This window comes from Agrilus planipennis, unplaced genomic scaffold (assembly GCF_000699045.2).
Source record: "Agrilus planipennis isolate EAB-ADULT unplaced genomic scaffold, Apla_2.0 scaffold130, whole genome shotgun sequence".
Classification (NCBI taxonomy): Eukaryota; Metazoa; Arthropoda; class Insecta; order Coleoptera; family Buprestidae; genus Agrilus; species Agrilus planipennis.
The window spans coordinates 395,285-410,281 of record NW_020438925.1 but is presented as its reverse complement, the minus strand read 5'-3'; positions in this window follow the sequence as shown (position 1 = coordinate 410,281).

Genomic DNA, 14,997 nt, shown 5'->3' with positions numbered 1-14,997 from the left:
TTTAGGTTTAGAGCAAGACTTTTCTCTGTTCAAAATTTCCGTCTTTTTTCTCACCTTGGTAATTCCGCAAATTGAGAATTGATTAGGTAAAGTCTAGATATGAGAACTATTCTCATTAGTATTTGATCTAACTTCTTTCTCCATTCATCTGTTGTCAATTAATAAAAAACATTGCATACGTTGAACTATTATATTTTTTAAACTGTTTAAATCGTGACTATAACTGCAGTTAATATACTAGGCGCACTTAGCAGAATAATTTATTCATTATTTTCGATGACAAAATTCTTGCACCATTTAAGATCTCACGGAAATGAAATTAGTTCAAAGTTCAAGCGACATTGCTCAACAAAGTAAGCGTATATTATCACAAAATAACTATGCAAACGAAATAGCGAACTATTTGCTACTTAATTAGTTTCTAAAGATACTGCGTGTGAACCACTTAGAATTGGCTGTATTACTATAAGATCCAATGCATTTAGAAAGTAATTACTGCTAATCGCAAAAGTATTAGGGCCGAGCGGCATGGCCTAGAGGTTTAGACTATTGCTTAGCATTCGCGAGGACGCTGGTTTGATTCCTGGTCCGTCTGGCCTGGCCCAAGTTTTCTGTGGCTTCCTTGAATCACTTAGGCAAATTGTGGGGCAGTAATATCCCATAGATAATCTTTCATTCTCTTCTATCTTCATTTCATCCGTCTTTCTCACCCGAAACATCACCCACCCATTCCCATGATTCCTGAGAGAAGACTGAAGTGAAGCTTCCGCCTTATCTTCCATTACTAACTGGTGGGAATGACACACCCAAAAGTTTTAGAATAATTAGGATTGTCATTTGAGAAGTTGGAAAGTTGGTAAGATCAAGTGTATGCGAAGAAAGAATATCCTTTTTAGAACTATTTTAATTTGGCAACTAATAATAAGACTCTACAATCTACGTTTTTTCCTTCGGCGAGCATGGCGAATTCGTATTGTGTACAAGAGCACAGGCAAAATAAGCCACCAAAGTAAAATGTATTCATACATACATATATTCTTGTTCCATATTCGAAAATCGTTATTAAAATAATGGAAAACTATTTCAAAAGCGGCACTATACTATATCATTGTAATTTTACCGATAATATCGTTGAAAAAAAGCTTTGCAAGTAGTTCATAAATAAATCTTTTTAAATTTTTGTTTGACTATACATACCGTTTTTAGACATATTATTTTGTTACTAAGTTTATTACAAAAACAGCTTCACATTACGAACAGTATTACTTATACCTTCTATTGCAATTCCAGTTCAGCTGGTCTTTGAATAGTAAAATTAGCAACCAATTAAAGGACGTCAACAGAACAGATTTACGAAGCCGCTATTAATATATGCGATATTAGTATATGCGATAAAATGCATCCAGAAACCGACTTACCATGGGGTATTGGCTCGGAATATTGACCAGAAGTCCGATTTCTTGATGATACTATACCTAATGGTAATCTTTGCTACCTGCGAGGGTTCACTGAACATCTTACTAAGGACCGATAATATTTCCTAATTAATAAGTTGAAAAACTGAACAGAATATTGACGGGGGAGAATATCTCCCGGCACCCTTCAGCTTTGGCTGGGGATCTTCATTGATCTCTTGTCTTGCTTTACATTATCTACAAACTTATTCACCATAACCCATTTTAAAAGTCCTTTCTATATTGTAGTACCTTGGAAAATATTACAAAATTCGATCTTTTTGGATTCCATCAGCGCGTCACAGGCAGCTCCGACAGAACACAGACCAACTTTTACCTGCTGTCTTAACAGTGCGTTTTAGAAAATACTACAAATGCGCAGTAAACGCCATCTGTGGCACGATGCTACATTTTAGGATTCCCTATGCTCCAACAAGGTCCACATGTGTGGATATCTACTTGCTGAAAACGAATCCTGGCGTAGCCAACCTCAACGTGATAGGCACGTTAGCTTAATCGAATAAAATAATTTGAAGTGGTCTGTATTCTGTCGAAACTGCCTGCGACGCGCTGATGAGATCCAAAAAGATCGAAATCGCGATCCGCGTCTGGCAGTTTCGACAGAATACAGACCACTTCGAATTATTTTATTTGTAGTACCTTATCCTTTATTGTTAGTACCCCTATTTAAATGTTCCGGCCCCTTTGTTTTCGGAATTAAGTTTCTTCCGTTGCTTCTACCACCTTCAACACTTCTAATAGGTTCTGACCCCACTTTGACGGCTTATTGTTTACGATTGTTTTCATTCTTTATGCCTACCACAGCTTTGAAATATTTACACGCCCTCCCTCCTTGTGAATTAGCATTTTTTAATTACCCCTTGGTGTATTTCTAGCCACCCCCTAACGTAATATCTTGCTTGTACCCTAATCAAACTCTTTTCATTATTTTCCATGTAATAGAATTTGCTGCATTTTGAGCTTTTTCTGTCACACCTTTTATATGTAAACTTTGGTAGGTAGATTTTTCAGTAACCATTCGTGCAGCATATACCTATCACGAGCCGCCACTGCTACAAATTATTGTCGCTTTTTCTCGTAATAGAAGTTTTACTCGAGGTTGCTCCTGGGTTTTTCATCGTACTAATTTTTAATTTCGTAATTGGGTGGAAGACGAAAGTTAGCAAGAGACATATTTCGGAAACGTGTCCATAATTATATTTCCAACTTTGCTCGAGGTTAACTACCAGAATCCAGCTTGACTCACTGCAGGAAAGTTCTTACTGACTACCATTAAACACTGCGACCATTGAACTAAGAATGGAGTGGAATTCCATTGATAATCATTACTCACACAGTTTCTCTTATTTTTTGTGGAGTATATTGGAAAAACTTTTCTCGTCATTAATTATGCTTGCGGTTGTATCATTGCAAACGTTTATTCGTCATTTATATAATTAGTCTGATAATTAATCTGTCTTAAATAGAAGCTCCAAAGGAATAATAAAATAATATACTTTGATTTTTAAATATGTGTAAAAAATAAAAAATAGTCATACATATAGGTACCACATAGATGAATTTGTACCCATATTTTGGCTACATTGTTGACTCAAAAAGCTGAATATATCAAGCGCATATTCTTAATATTTATATATAAAAGAAATTATAAGTGCTGTCAGTACAGGGCAAAGTAGTATTACGTATACTTCATTTAGTTTCTCTAGCGATGTGACCTTTAGTTTGACCGGCGCAAAGTAGAAAAGAACAACACTAGGCCAGAAAAGAAAGGAGACAACTTTCGACCAAACTCTTAACTGGCGAGGAGCGTGTAATCTATACAGTACTGCACGGAAAAATTGACCATTTTATCCACTACAATTGCATTGCTCAAATGTGCTGTTATTGGTACCATTTACTACTGAAAATATCAACGAGATGTTTATTTATATTTGAAGACATATTAAAGACTTTAACGCTTGTTTTCGACTCACACTACTATTTATGATTGAAGAAAACTTTTGGCAAGTACTGTATAAAAAAGTATGTTTAATGAATAAGAGCCGAGAGTATAATGAGCGTTTTTCTCCCTACCTACGATTTTGCCAGTGCGCATTCAAGACATTGGAAGGGGCACATTTCTATAGAAACTTAACGAAGTATAGTTAGTATCAGCAATTTCTTATGCTGAAGTGTACGATGTGTTACATACCTATTTACAAACAATTCCTTTAAATTTAATTTTTCAAACAATTTTTAACACAAAGAAAGTGATTACACAAATTAAATTTGGAACACTCGAAGCAATGAAGCTAACAGTTTCGAGCTCACAGTGACTGATAGGTAGGAAGAATTTGTAACTGTACTCATAATCTCTGTTACAGTTTAGTTCATTTTGAAAAAGAAAATTAATGAGTTGCTTAGGCATACTGATGTTAATATAATATTTAATATATTGATTGATTCAAAATTTTCAACTACATTGCCTTATTAAGAAAATCAAAAGCAAACCTTCCACTCTAATGCAACTTTTAGCTTTTTAGATAGGCCGACATGAAAGGCAAGGTTATACGTTTAAATCTGGCGCAATTACACTTCATTGAGACAAGTTTGCGCAAAAACATCGCCGTTTCAGTAAAAACGAACCTTAATTACTCTCTCACTATTTGTTTTACATTGTATTGTCAGCAGACTAACACCGCTCCAAATTCGCCCGGACAAGGGCAGGTTCTTGTTCAGTCTGGTTGTACAGGTGCGCGGTTTTTAAGACTAACGACCGCTCGGATAGTAACAAATGAATTCCTTTTTCAGCATTTTTCTTTGACAAATACAAAACTTTACAGCAAAATATGCGAACGTCGAAACTTCTGGTATGTTTTCTTGGTACATTCTCATTGAGTAGGATAAGTGATAGCTTTAAATAAAATGGAAGCAGTACTGACAGATCAGTACTGTATGAAAATAAATAAACGTAAAACTAAAATACTGGTAAGCAAGGGAAGAAAAGGTAGGGAAAGAGCGAATATAAAGATAGGAGACGAAAAATTAGACGAAGTGGCTAATTTTAGAGAATTTTAGATTGTAGATTTGTTCACTGTGTTCGTTCCTGTACCAATATCATTCTTTTAGATGAGTAATAAGTGCTTGTTGTTGTGGTATAAATTTTTGTTGATAAAATACGTCAAATACCGACCACATGCGATTTCTAGTACGTTTTTTATTAAACGGCTGGTACGCATTGAAGTGTATCAAAACGTATTTTTTCCGTACATACAGTCAAACATAAAGTTAAAATTAACTTACTTACGAAACTTTTTTTTACAGATTTTTGGGTTCCAAATCGAAAGTTCAGCACATGGCATAATTTCGGAATGGTTTGGATGGGGAAGTTTTTAAGGTAATTTTTGAAATCACGTAAAATTTTGAAATGGAAGTATTGTTGCATATATTGTATAATTACAGTAAATGTAATTCCTATCTTGATTCGCAGTACTGTAGAAGCTGTAAAAAATATTTTTTCCCTAAAAATTATCTATGACAGACTTCGGCAAACTATGACTCTTTTAAAAGACATATGCGGCTCCTCAAGTCCAATCAAAAAAATGACTTTTGATGCGCTGACGACGTTTTGGTCTATATATTCGTGCGAGTAGGTTTATTCTTCTATGAACTTAATAAAGAATAAACTTGAAACCAAATAACTAATCAATATTTAAAGTCAAGTCTTAAACTAAAAGCTATTATTCATGTGTCGAACATACCATAACTTTATAGAGAAATGCAAGGCTACCATTCGCATTGATTGTTTAATATAATTTCAGTCTTGTTTAGCATAATACCATATTTTGTAACGTAGTAGATAATAATATAAATAATAATGAATCAAGTCGTATTTTCCTTAATTACCACTTCTTTATCCGATACTTTGAAATTAAATAAAAATGCCTAATTAAAAATTCGTAGCTCTTTAAATTCATGAAAAAATGCTTTTATTGCGAGTAGCTCTTCAAACTTAAATGTTTGCCAATCCCTGATCTATGGTATTAATCATAAATTGAGAACTTATTAAGGTGACAATTCGTAAATACATATGGGATTGATTACTTTTATGTACCTTTTCTAACTAAATTCTTAAGAATCTCTGTTGTCCTTTATGATCTCGAACACTATCGGTCATTACCAGAATCAGAAATAGTTTGTAATGCCAGCTTCTTTTTATGCTTTTTGTAAGGAGGCGTTTTATGCTAAGTATAATTTCTTCAACTTTTAACCTACCTTTTAAGAAAAGGCAAGTTTATTAATCCTTTCGATCAATGTTGTGATGCTTATAAGGTAAACGTATATCTATAAAGGTGTAGGGTGTACAGAAAGTACCGGGACGGTCGATTTTCTTAGAGATAGAGGCCAGGAATCGAAGAGGTGACCTCTATGAAAGTTGTTGGATTTTAAAAGATCTTGAGCTAGAAAAATGGAAACTAATATTTTCAAATCCAGATCCCTAAAGGACGTAAAATTTTACAGATAGATATATATCCACGTCCTACGTCAACATCACCCCTTGAGATAGTTTAGAGGTCAAATCACTTTTTGTTATAGAACAATCAGTAAATTGACTCTATTTTCGTGGGAAATAATCTGCACGATTGTAATAAGTATTCAATTGAATGAACTTTGGATGAATGGAAAAGTGGAGGAATGACTACCAGTTCCATGAAGAAGTGTGGTGAAGTAATTAATGAGTTTCTATTAATAACATGACGTTATTATATAGAATTATATAGAGAATTGAACAGAAACGTTTATAAAAAGGATCTTCCTCCCAATGTAGACCAATACACCGTCAAAGTTAACAAATCTACTTACATTGATAAGAGTGTTGTAATCATCCCGACTAGGAAGTAGTGCCACCAGCAGTTGGGGTTTTCCACCGGTTATGCTCTTAAGGGTAGTCTTTTTGTTAACGCGTTCCCTAGTCGTCTGATCGCGATTAGGTCATCGGTCCCCGTTCACGCGCTAAACTTCCTGATAAACCAGTGATTATTTGTACATAGTTCAGCATGGGTTATTCACTGGTTTTAGAAGTTTCTTTGGTTAATTTCCACTTGTACAGAGATAATTCTTTTCACTTACTGTTTCGTTGTTGCAGAATGCCAAAAACGCTTATCTTGCAAGTAAATGAACACGATATCTGTTTTACGAATTTCGAATGAATTGCAACGTTATAATTATAAAACATTTAATTAATTTTGAAATATATTTTAAAGTCAAAAATGGTTTTTGAGTTTCTTTAAAACTTCACTGCGTGACAACTAATTTCAGTTTCAGAATTTCATGTTGACTTTAAAAAATAAAATCTAATACATACAATAGTTGAACACCCTACGAAAGCCTGTAACTTACTTTTTTCCAAGAGCGATATAATTAATGCACGAACGTACATATAGGATTTCCCTTTTGCTTGAGCCAAACATGTACTTGTTCGGGATTTTTTGTTCAACATCTTCATCAGAATGGAATTGAAAGTAAAAATGAGTTGTCAGAAAATCCGACGCCAACGAAGCGGCGAGTAATTTCTGCTGCCACTGTATTATAAATCATCTCGAGAGAATTTATTAAGCGATAATCCTTTTTTACGGTTGCTGTATAATCACCGGTAATATTCAAGGGCATAATAATAATTGCTTCTGCCTCACACCGCCGGAGCTATTCATTTGCATTACCCAGGAAAGATGAGGAAAGTACTTAATTCAGGTCAACGATAGCGTGAATGCATTGTAAATCAATTTAATGATTAGAAATTATAACTTTGTCTCTATTATAATTAATGCTTTCTTTCAACTAAAAGACAAGCTCTGCATCATAACTTTAATCATTCTTATACATTACTAGTAAAACCCGTCCAAAGTTGGATATCTAATATCATTATCAAAAGTGATTATACTTGATGATATTAAGAACGTAGGTTTAAGCCCTAGATCCCTCCTCTAATAAGACATGTCCAGGTCAGCGTAGCCAACCTCAACGTGATAGGCACGTTAGCTTAATCGAATAAAATAATTCGAAGTGGTCTGTTACGCCGGGATTCGTTTTCAGCCAGTAGATATCCACACAAGTGGACCTTGTTGGAGCAATACGTAATCCTAAAATGTAGCATCGTCCTACAGATGGCGTTTACTGCGCCATTTGTAGTGTTTTCTAAAACGCACTGTTAAGACAGCAGGTAAAAGTTGGTCTGTGTTCTGTCGGAGCTGCCTGCGACGCGCTGATGAGATCCAAAAAGATCGAAATCGCGATCCGCGTCTGGCAGTTTCGACAGAATACAGACCATTTCGAATTATTTTAAATTCCAGAAAGTTAAATCACGAGAGAAGATGAACACACAATCTACCATTATTTGCAGACCTATACCTACGTTAGAATCATGACTTTTGGTGTGAAGCTTAAACGAAGAGTGTTGTGAGGACAGGTGAAATAAAGCGCATAACTTATACACTTACTCACAGGCCTCTAGCTAAAGGGGGGGATGCTCCCCCCTCCAGTATTTGCTTAGTCTTTTCAACTTCTGTTATTAATTAGGGAATATGTTAAAAATAGTCTTCTTTCATATTTTGTGTAAAAGCGCCTGTAGGTAAAACTGCTTGAGAAAATTGAAGAGCATTCGTGTATACGGGTTGTAATAAAATTACAAAAGGGCATAGGGATCATAAAAATAATATAAGTCCTTAATTCGGTGTTCATTGAACTCTCGCAGGTGGCAGAAATTACCATTAAAGTATCATCAAGAAATCAAAGTTCTAATTAATATTTCGACTCAAATAACCCATAGTAGGTCGGTTACTAGAAACATTTTATCGCATTCACTGGTACATCAATAGGGGATAGTTTGTAAATCTGTTGTGGTACCCAAAAATACCAAATTTTTGTTTTAATAAAAAGCAAAGGCCTTATAAAAACCGCATACCTATATGTATTTAAATATTTAACAACAAGAAGAAAGCAATTGATAACTGTGAGTCCAATGCAGCTAACTTTGACATAAATATGTTTTATAGAAAAGAATTTTTAAGCGTTTAAGATAAAATTGCAAATTTTTTACGAGATTCTTAAAATGGTCATAGAATGTTTGAATCCAATATTAAAAATTCTCACAAACCCTTTGCATAAAAAGAATATTACAAGTGAAAATACTGAAAAATTGATTCTGTATCTGTTGTATCCACCTGATCATATGCCAGAGTTGTAAGTGCTCCTTATGAAGTTGGAAATATTATTTGATGTAAAGCATCATGAAGGTAGCTGCTAAATATAAAGTAGCTTTTGGAGAAGCTTTTCTGTTTCCTTAATTTTCTGTTACTACAAAAGAGCGCGCTGCTCTGTGGTTCGTCACACGTGTCTTAATATACCCCTTGCCTTAAACAGAATATTCGTAGGTTCAATTGCATTTTCTCTATGGTTTAGACAAGATATATATAGTGTGACTTAGACTTCTACAGAAGCCTGACTTCTAAAGAAACGAACGACACGACTCTCTAAAAGTCAAATAAAGTAAACCCACAAAGTGGCAACTACCCTAGAAACCATCCTGCTGTCAGTGTTATTTTTTTTAATAGTTTCCAAGTCTTCTTCTGTTACTAGTGTACACTGATGAATATAGAAATTACTTTGCCTTGTTTTTTTCCAATTTCAACCAACAGTGCAGGGAAAATCTGGTCTAAAGGTTTTCCTAGAGCTATTTTCGTTTTTTTGCCTCTCCTTATTTTAGTTATCTTTCTACTTCGGTTGAACTTGGTACAAAAGACCCTGACCTGTCCAAAGTTCCTTCACTGACAATGAGTTTCTTGGTAGAAGGAAGCTATCTGTAACTTCAACTATATTAACATACACATCTTATGAATAAGTTTAGTCTCCATTAAAATCCAACTTTATTACGTTAACGATTTTTTTTAAAAGACGACTGGAAAAACTGAAAGGATTTAAATTAATTTCTTGTAAGATATGATATGAAACAGATTTCTGCGTTAAAAGTGGAATCGCAATGAAAAATGAATTATTGCAATTATTTAAATAAATATTGGTTATCCAACACTGTAGCAATTAAATATTATTGCGACATGCTGCAGGTTTTCACACATAAATCTATTACAGTTCTTAATCTGTTAGATGATATAATTAAATGACTTTCAGAAGAATATTATAAGCCTTTTACGCATTATTGAACTCATAATTTATTAGAATATACCTTCTAGATAGGAATATCTCAATTTGTACCTAATTAAATCGTTCACTTTTACCGGCCTAAATGTTCTGAGGATTAATTAAAACATATTTGCCTGGGTCAGTGATCACAATTTCTATTGATAATTTTATAGTGTCAAAGTAAACCGGAAAATTCTTTACTTCTTGTGTTGTCCATATTTNTGCAAAACGAAAATAATAAAAGTAACTAACTAATACTTTCAATTCTAAAAAAATATGTATTCTTGAAGATTCTTTATGGTTATTTTGCTTCTTTACGGAATATTAATTTTTATTTCTGAAATAAGCCTTGGAAGACTTAATTATTTTGTAAAAAATAAATACGTACTATATATATATCGACACTCTTAAAGGTGGAATGTAATGATGCTGTCGTGATTCGTGTCTAAAAACCATCGTCGGTTGGTCTTGCTTCCTAACGTTTCGCTAGTACGAGTGGTCATCATCAGTTCACCAACTAACACCGAAAGCTTTAACCAATTTGTGGAATGTAATATCTCCAAAGTAGTCACAAATACGCCATTATAATAGAGAGTGGTCTTCCTTGATTAGGATTTGAGTAACCACATTAAAGGGCTGTGCTTTCAAATAATAATCCTAAACGATTTTGTAAATAGTTTTATAATTATGTGCATAATTTTACTCCTTGGTACAAGTAAATCAAAACGAGTAGTACAAAACTTACCTAACCGAAATACTCTTATCCAGATTATTATAAAGATTAGAGCCGTCTGAAAGATAAACGCAATTTTAATACTGCAAAACATCGACTTTTCTCCATTAAAGATAAGATAAGGCATTTTCGAAACAGATTGCGATTGTGGTGTCTTAGGAGGATGTTAAAAATACTGTGTATAGAAATGAGAAAGTATTGAAAAGAGTAGGAGAACAGAGAAAGGAGATTACTACGGGTAAGATAGATTGATAGGACATATTCTCAAGAATGGAGGGCTAGTTGAAGACATACTAGTAGCAAACACAGGAGTTATGAGGGGTAAAAGTAGATCTAGGCTGTTCGCAAATAATTAAAAATATAGGTTGTCTTTTTTGCTCAAATCAGCGTAAGGTCCATTCAAAGAATAAATAACAAAAAAGAGTTATTCTTAAATCAGTTGTTTATTTATATGACCGCATATTGAAATCAAAACATTTTGGCAAATCTGTTGTTTATAATATTAAATTTACCTTCCAACATTACGCATTCACACCCGAAACAAATGCCGGACGGTGACTAAAGCAACAATGGCTCGGGTCCGTCATCCCTCTGATTCGTCTAATGCCACCCGCTCGTAGATATCAAGCACCGTGTAGTGATAGATAGATTAGACCCCACGGCTCAACAGAATATAAAAAATTCCCACCCTTAACCCAAACCACAAAATATTCATTACATTAACCATATTTGCAAGTATATATAACACAATATATGTTAATGAAAATTACACTAAAATATAAACTTGCAATCTACCTTGAAAAACCCTTATTTCAAAGAGTGAAAATACCTAATGTTCACCCTTAAATTGGCTACAAAATTTTTGTAATATTTTATGCATCATAGTTTAGGCCTTACAGTTTAGACAATCCTTCAGCACATTTATTCTTCAGTCTTTATTGGATGTGTCGTTGTTTCTTATTTTCCCTCAAAAGGAAAACTGAGTCATTCGAAACGGTTGAACAATATCAACCGATTAATTAATATAAATAATTGCTCAGAAGCCCGTTCATTTGATTGAATGACGAATTGATACACGAGTCACCTTGCGTGATAGATGCTCATTTTTTTTTCTACCATGAAATATTACATATCCGCAACTGTTAAGTGATTTGTCTGTATCCTTCACCCATGCGATTGATATACGTGTGTGGCATTTAAAAATGTAGGCTAAAAGAAAAACAATCAATGTTAGTAACTAATTGCACCGACACAGTTATATTTATATATTTATATATGCGATTGTTGCAGTTCGACGATTGCATCCTTCGGTGGCTTTGTTCGTTGAATTTTAGTGCTAATTGCTTAACTTCTGAATGGAAGGTGATGATTATTTCTCTATTAGCTAAAAAACTAGATAAACATATATACTGTTGGGTACCAAATTTACTAAACATATAGGTACATCACTTCCCATGTTGTCTCCTAATAAATAATTGCAGTTGAACGTCATATGGGACTTTTCCACGCTTGAATCCAGTGAGAAAAAACTGAATTATTCGGAATTCGTTTGTCTTTGATTCAACATATTGTCAAACACAAAATTCTATACTAATTTTTTAATTAAGCCAACTTTCCTTCTCTATATACTAATAACAAAAAAGGTCATATGTTTTAATCCACGTCCGATAGGACACTTGGTATGCTGAACCTCTTGATGCTTCATTGTAATTTTATGCGGAGTATTGGATGAAATTAAATAAAAGTAAAACAAAAATATTGGTATGCAAGGGATGAAAAGAAAAAAATATGTAGGGAAAGAGCGAATATAAAGACAGAAGACGAAAAATTACAAGAAGTGGCTGATTTTAGGTATCTAGGCATTCAGATAAGTGAGGACGGAAGGAGTAACAGGGATATAAAGCAGAGGGTAGCGCAGGATCGAAACGCCTTCAATAAAAAGATCACTTCTATACTTGCAAATGATTAATTTGGAAATTCAAAAAGGATTGTTAAAGGTGTATGTTTGAAGCGCGGCGCTCTATAGGTACGAAATATGGACGGAATGCACGGAGGAAAGAAAAGATTGGAAGCGTTCGAAATGTGGTCATGCGAATGATGAGGATACCGTGGATAGAGAAGGTTAAAAATGAAGAGTTATTAGAAAGAATAGGAGAACAGAGGACTCTATGGAAGTCAATAAAAAATAGGCGAGATATGTTGGTAGAACACCTTCTCAGACATGAAGGTCTAGTCAGAGACATTTTAGAGGCAGAGAAAGGAGTTAAGATCAGTAGAAATAGACCTAGATCAGATTACTGTTCATAAATAGATACGGATGTGGGTTGTTCTAGTTTTAGGACCGAGCGGCATGGCCTAGAGGTCTAGACCATTGCTTAGCATTCGAGAGGACGCCGGTTCGATTCCGGGTCCGTCTGCCTTGGTCCAAGTTTTTCTGTGGTTTCCTTGGATCACTTAGGCAAATGCTGAGGCAGTAATATTCCACAGATAATCTTTCATTCTCTTCTGTCTTCATTTCGTCCGTCTCATCTTTCTCACCCGAACCACCACCCACCCATTCCCACGATTCCTGAAAGCAGGCTGAAGAGGGCCTTCCGCCCTACCTTCCGGCATAGTCCGGAGGGACTGCCCGCCCACCAGCATTACTGGCTGGTGGGAATGAAACACCCAAAAGTTTTAAATAAGTTTTTTTCTATAATTTTAGGGAAGTGCGAAGATTAACTGAGGATAGGAAAAAGCGGAAGTGCGTGTGCAACCAGTTTTATAACTGACGACCTTATGATGATGATTACGGGGGGTGATATTTATCGTGATAATTCTAGTATGGTGTTATGGTCAGAGTTCAAAATTCTTCTCAAATTTCTGCTTTCCTTTGGCTTTATGAAATCCATATAGACGGTCACAATAACCTTGTGGTATCGCTTGTTTTTTTTCAAGTGAATTACTAATTTTCTTACAAACATTGATAACCGAACGTAAGGATATTCTGTTAGAAACAATCGTTAAAGTGAGGCATCATCTTTTGAAAAATTCGGCATGTACGAATACATTCAGCCATCTTTTCATATAAATAGTAAAGTAATAGGCATAGTTCCAATAAATACATTTTAAGGCTTTTGAGGGATGTTACGTTTAGTTCATACGTTCCATTGGTTTAGGACAGTTTTCAGAGAAGCAGGTGATATTTTCAAATAGACGTTGCTAAAAAAAATCTTCCTCGCATTCACCATATTGTGCATTTTCGCTCATGCTTCATAAAAAAAAAGATGTCGACGAAGAAATATGTATAATTATAATTTCCTTTCTTGTTTAAATTTATGCCTTACGTGTATATTATGAGGTATTTTCCATTCAATAAACAAATACACTAAAAACTGAACATACGTTAATAACTCGACAATTTAATAGTATTTACGCAGCAACCTAGTAGACATTAACTACATTCACTTGGAATTATATAATAAGTACTTTTTACAGGTCATATCCATACAAATACTCGAACTTGCACGCACGCAACTGTTTTTTGAATATTATTAAAGTTCGATCCATATTTGAAGTAAAGTATATGTTTAAAAACGACCGCTTTTTTCTTGTACGGGAGATCCTTAAGTTAATTATGTTTCCGACCTAAGACTTGTAGGTACTTGCAGATCGTTTTGATAATATTGAACCAAGTTAATTCAATACTACCGTAATCAGTGGTGCACGAAGTGGGTCATTACAGCATTTACGCGTGTTTATCTATTAGTATACACGATTCGGAAAAAGTTTACGGTTGATTGTAATCCGCCTTTTATGGCCTTAAATGATTTGGCGTAGAAATTAATTATTGTGTTTATTACGCCCGTGTCTTCACGCACTTTCTATTTTTCGTATTATTTTTGTTGGTTATCTATATAAAAATAAGTATGAATGAATGTTAATCGCTGGCGCGGCAGGTTTTTACACATTTGATGTTGATAACCACAGAGCCATTATAATGTAACTAGTGATTAATACACGGGATAAAAGAAAACTGTATTCACACAAAGTTGCGCCAAAAGAAGATTACGGGAGCATTCTGAAGTTTTGACTTCCCCAATATTTTTCCGCCATAGGGCTTTTTTGTATGTTTGGAGCGCGGCGTTGTACGGGTGCGGAACATGGACAGTGGGCGTAGCGGAAAAGAAAAGGTTAGAAGCGTTCGAAATGTGGTGTTACAGGCGATTGATGAGGATAAAGTGGGTAGGAAAGGTTAGAAATGAAGAGGCATTAGAAATAATAGGAGAACAGAAGACTCCATGGATGTCAATAAAAAATAAGCGAGATGGGTTGACAGAACACCTTCTCAGGTATGAAGGTCTAGTCAGAGACATATTAGAGGCAGAAACAGGAGTTAGAAGGGGTAGAGTTAGACCTAGGTTAGATTACTGTCTGCAAATAAATAAGGATGTGGGATGTTCTAGTTTTAAGGAAATGCGAAGTTTAGCTCAAGATAGGAAAGAATGGAGGTACGTGTCCAACCAGTCTTAGGACTGACGACCTTAAATTTTGTTCCTGTAAGTATCTATATTCCATTTTCACAAGAATTTTTCGTTAGCTTCACACTTACGGACTATAATATGGTTTCGGGTT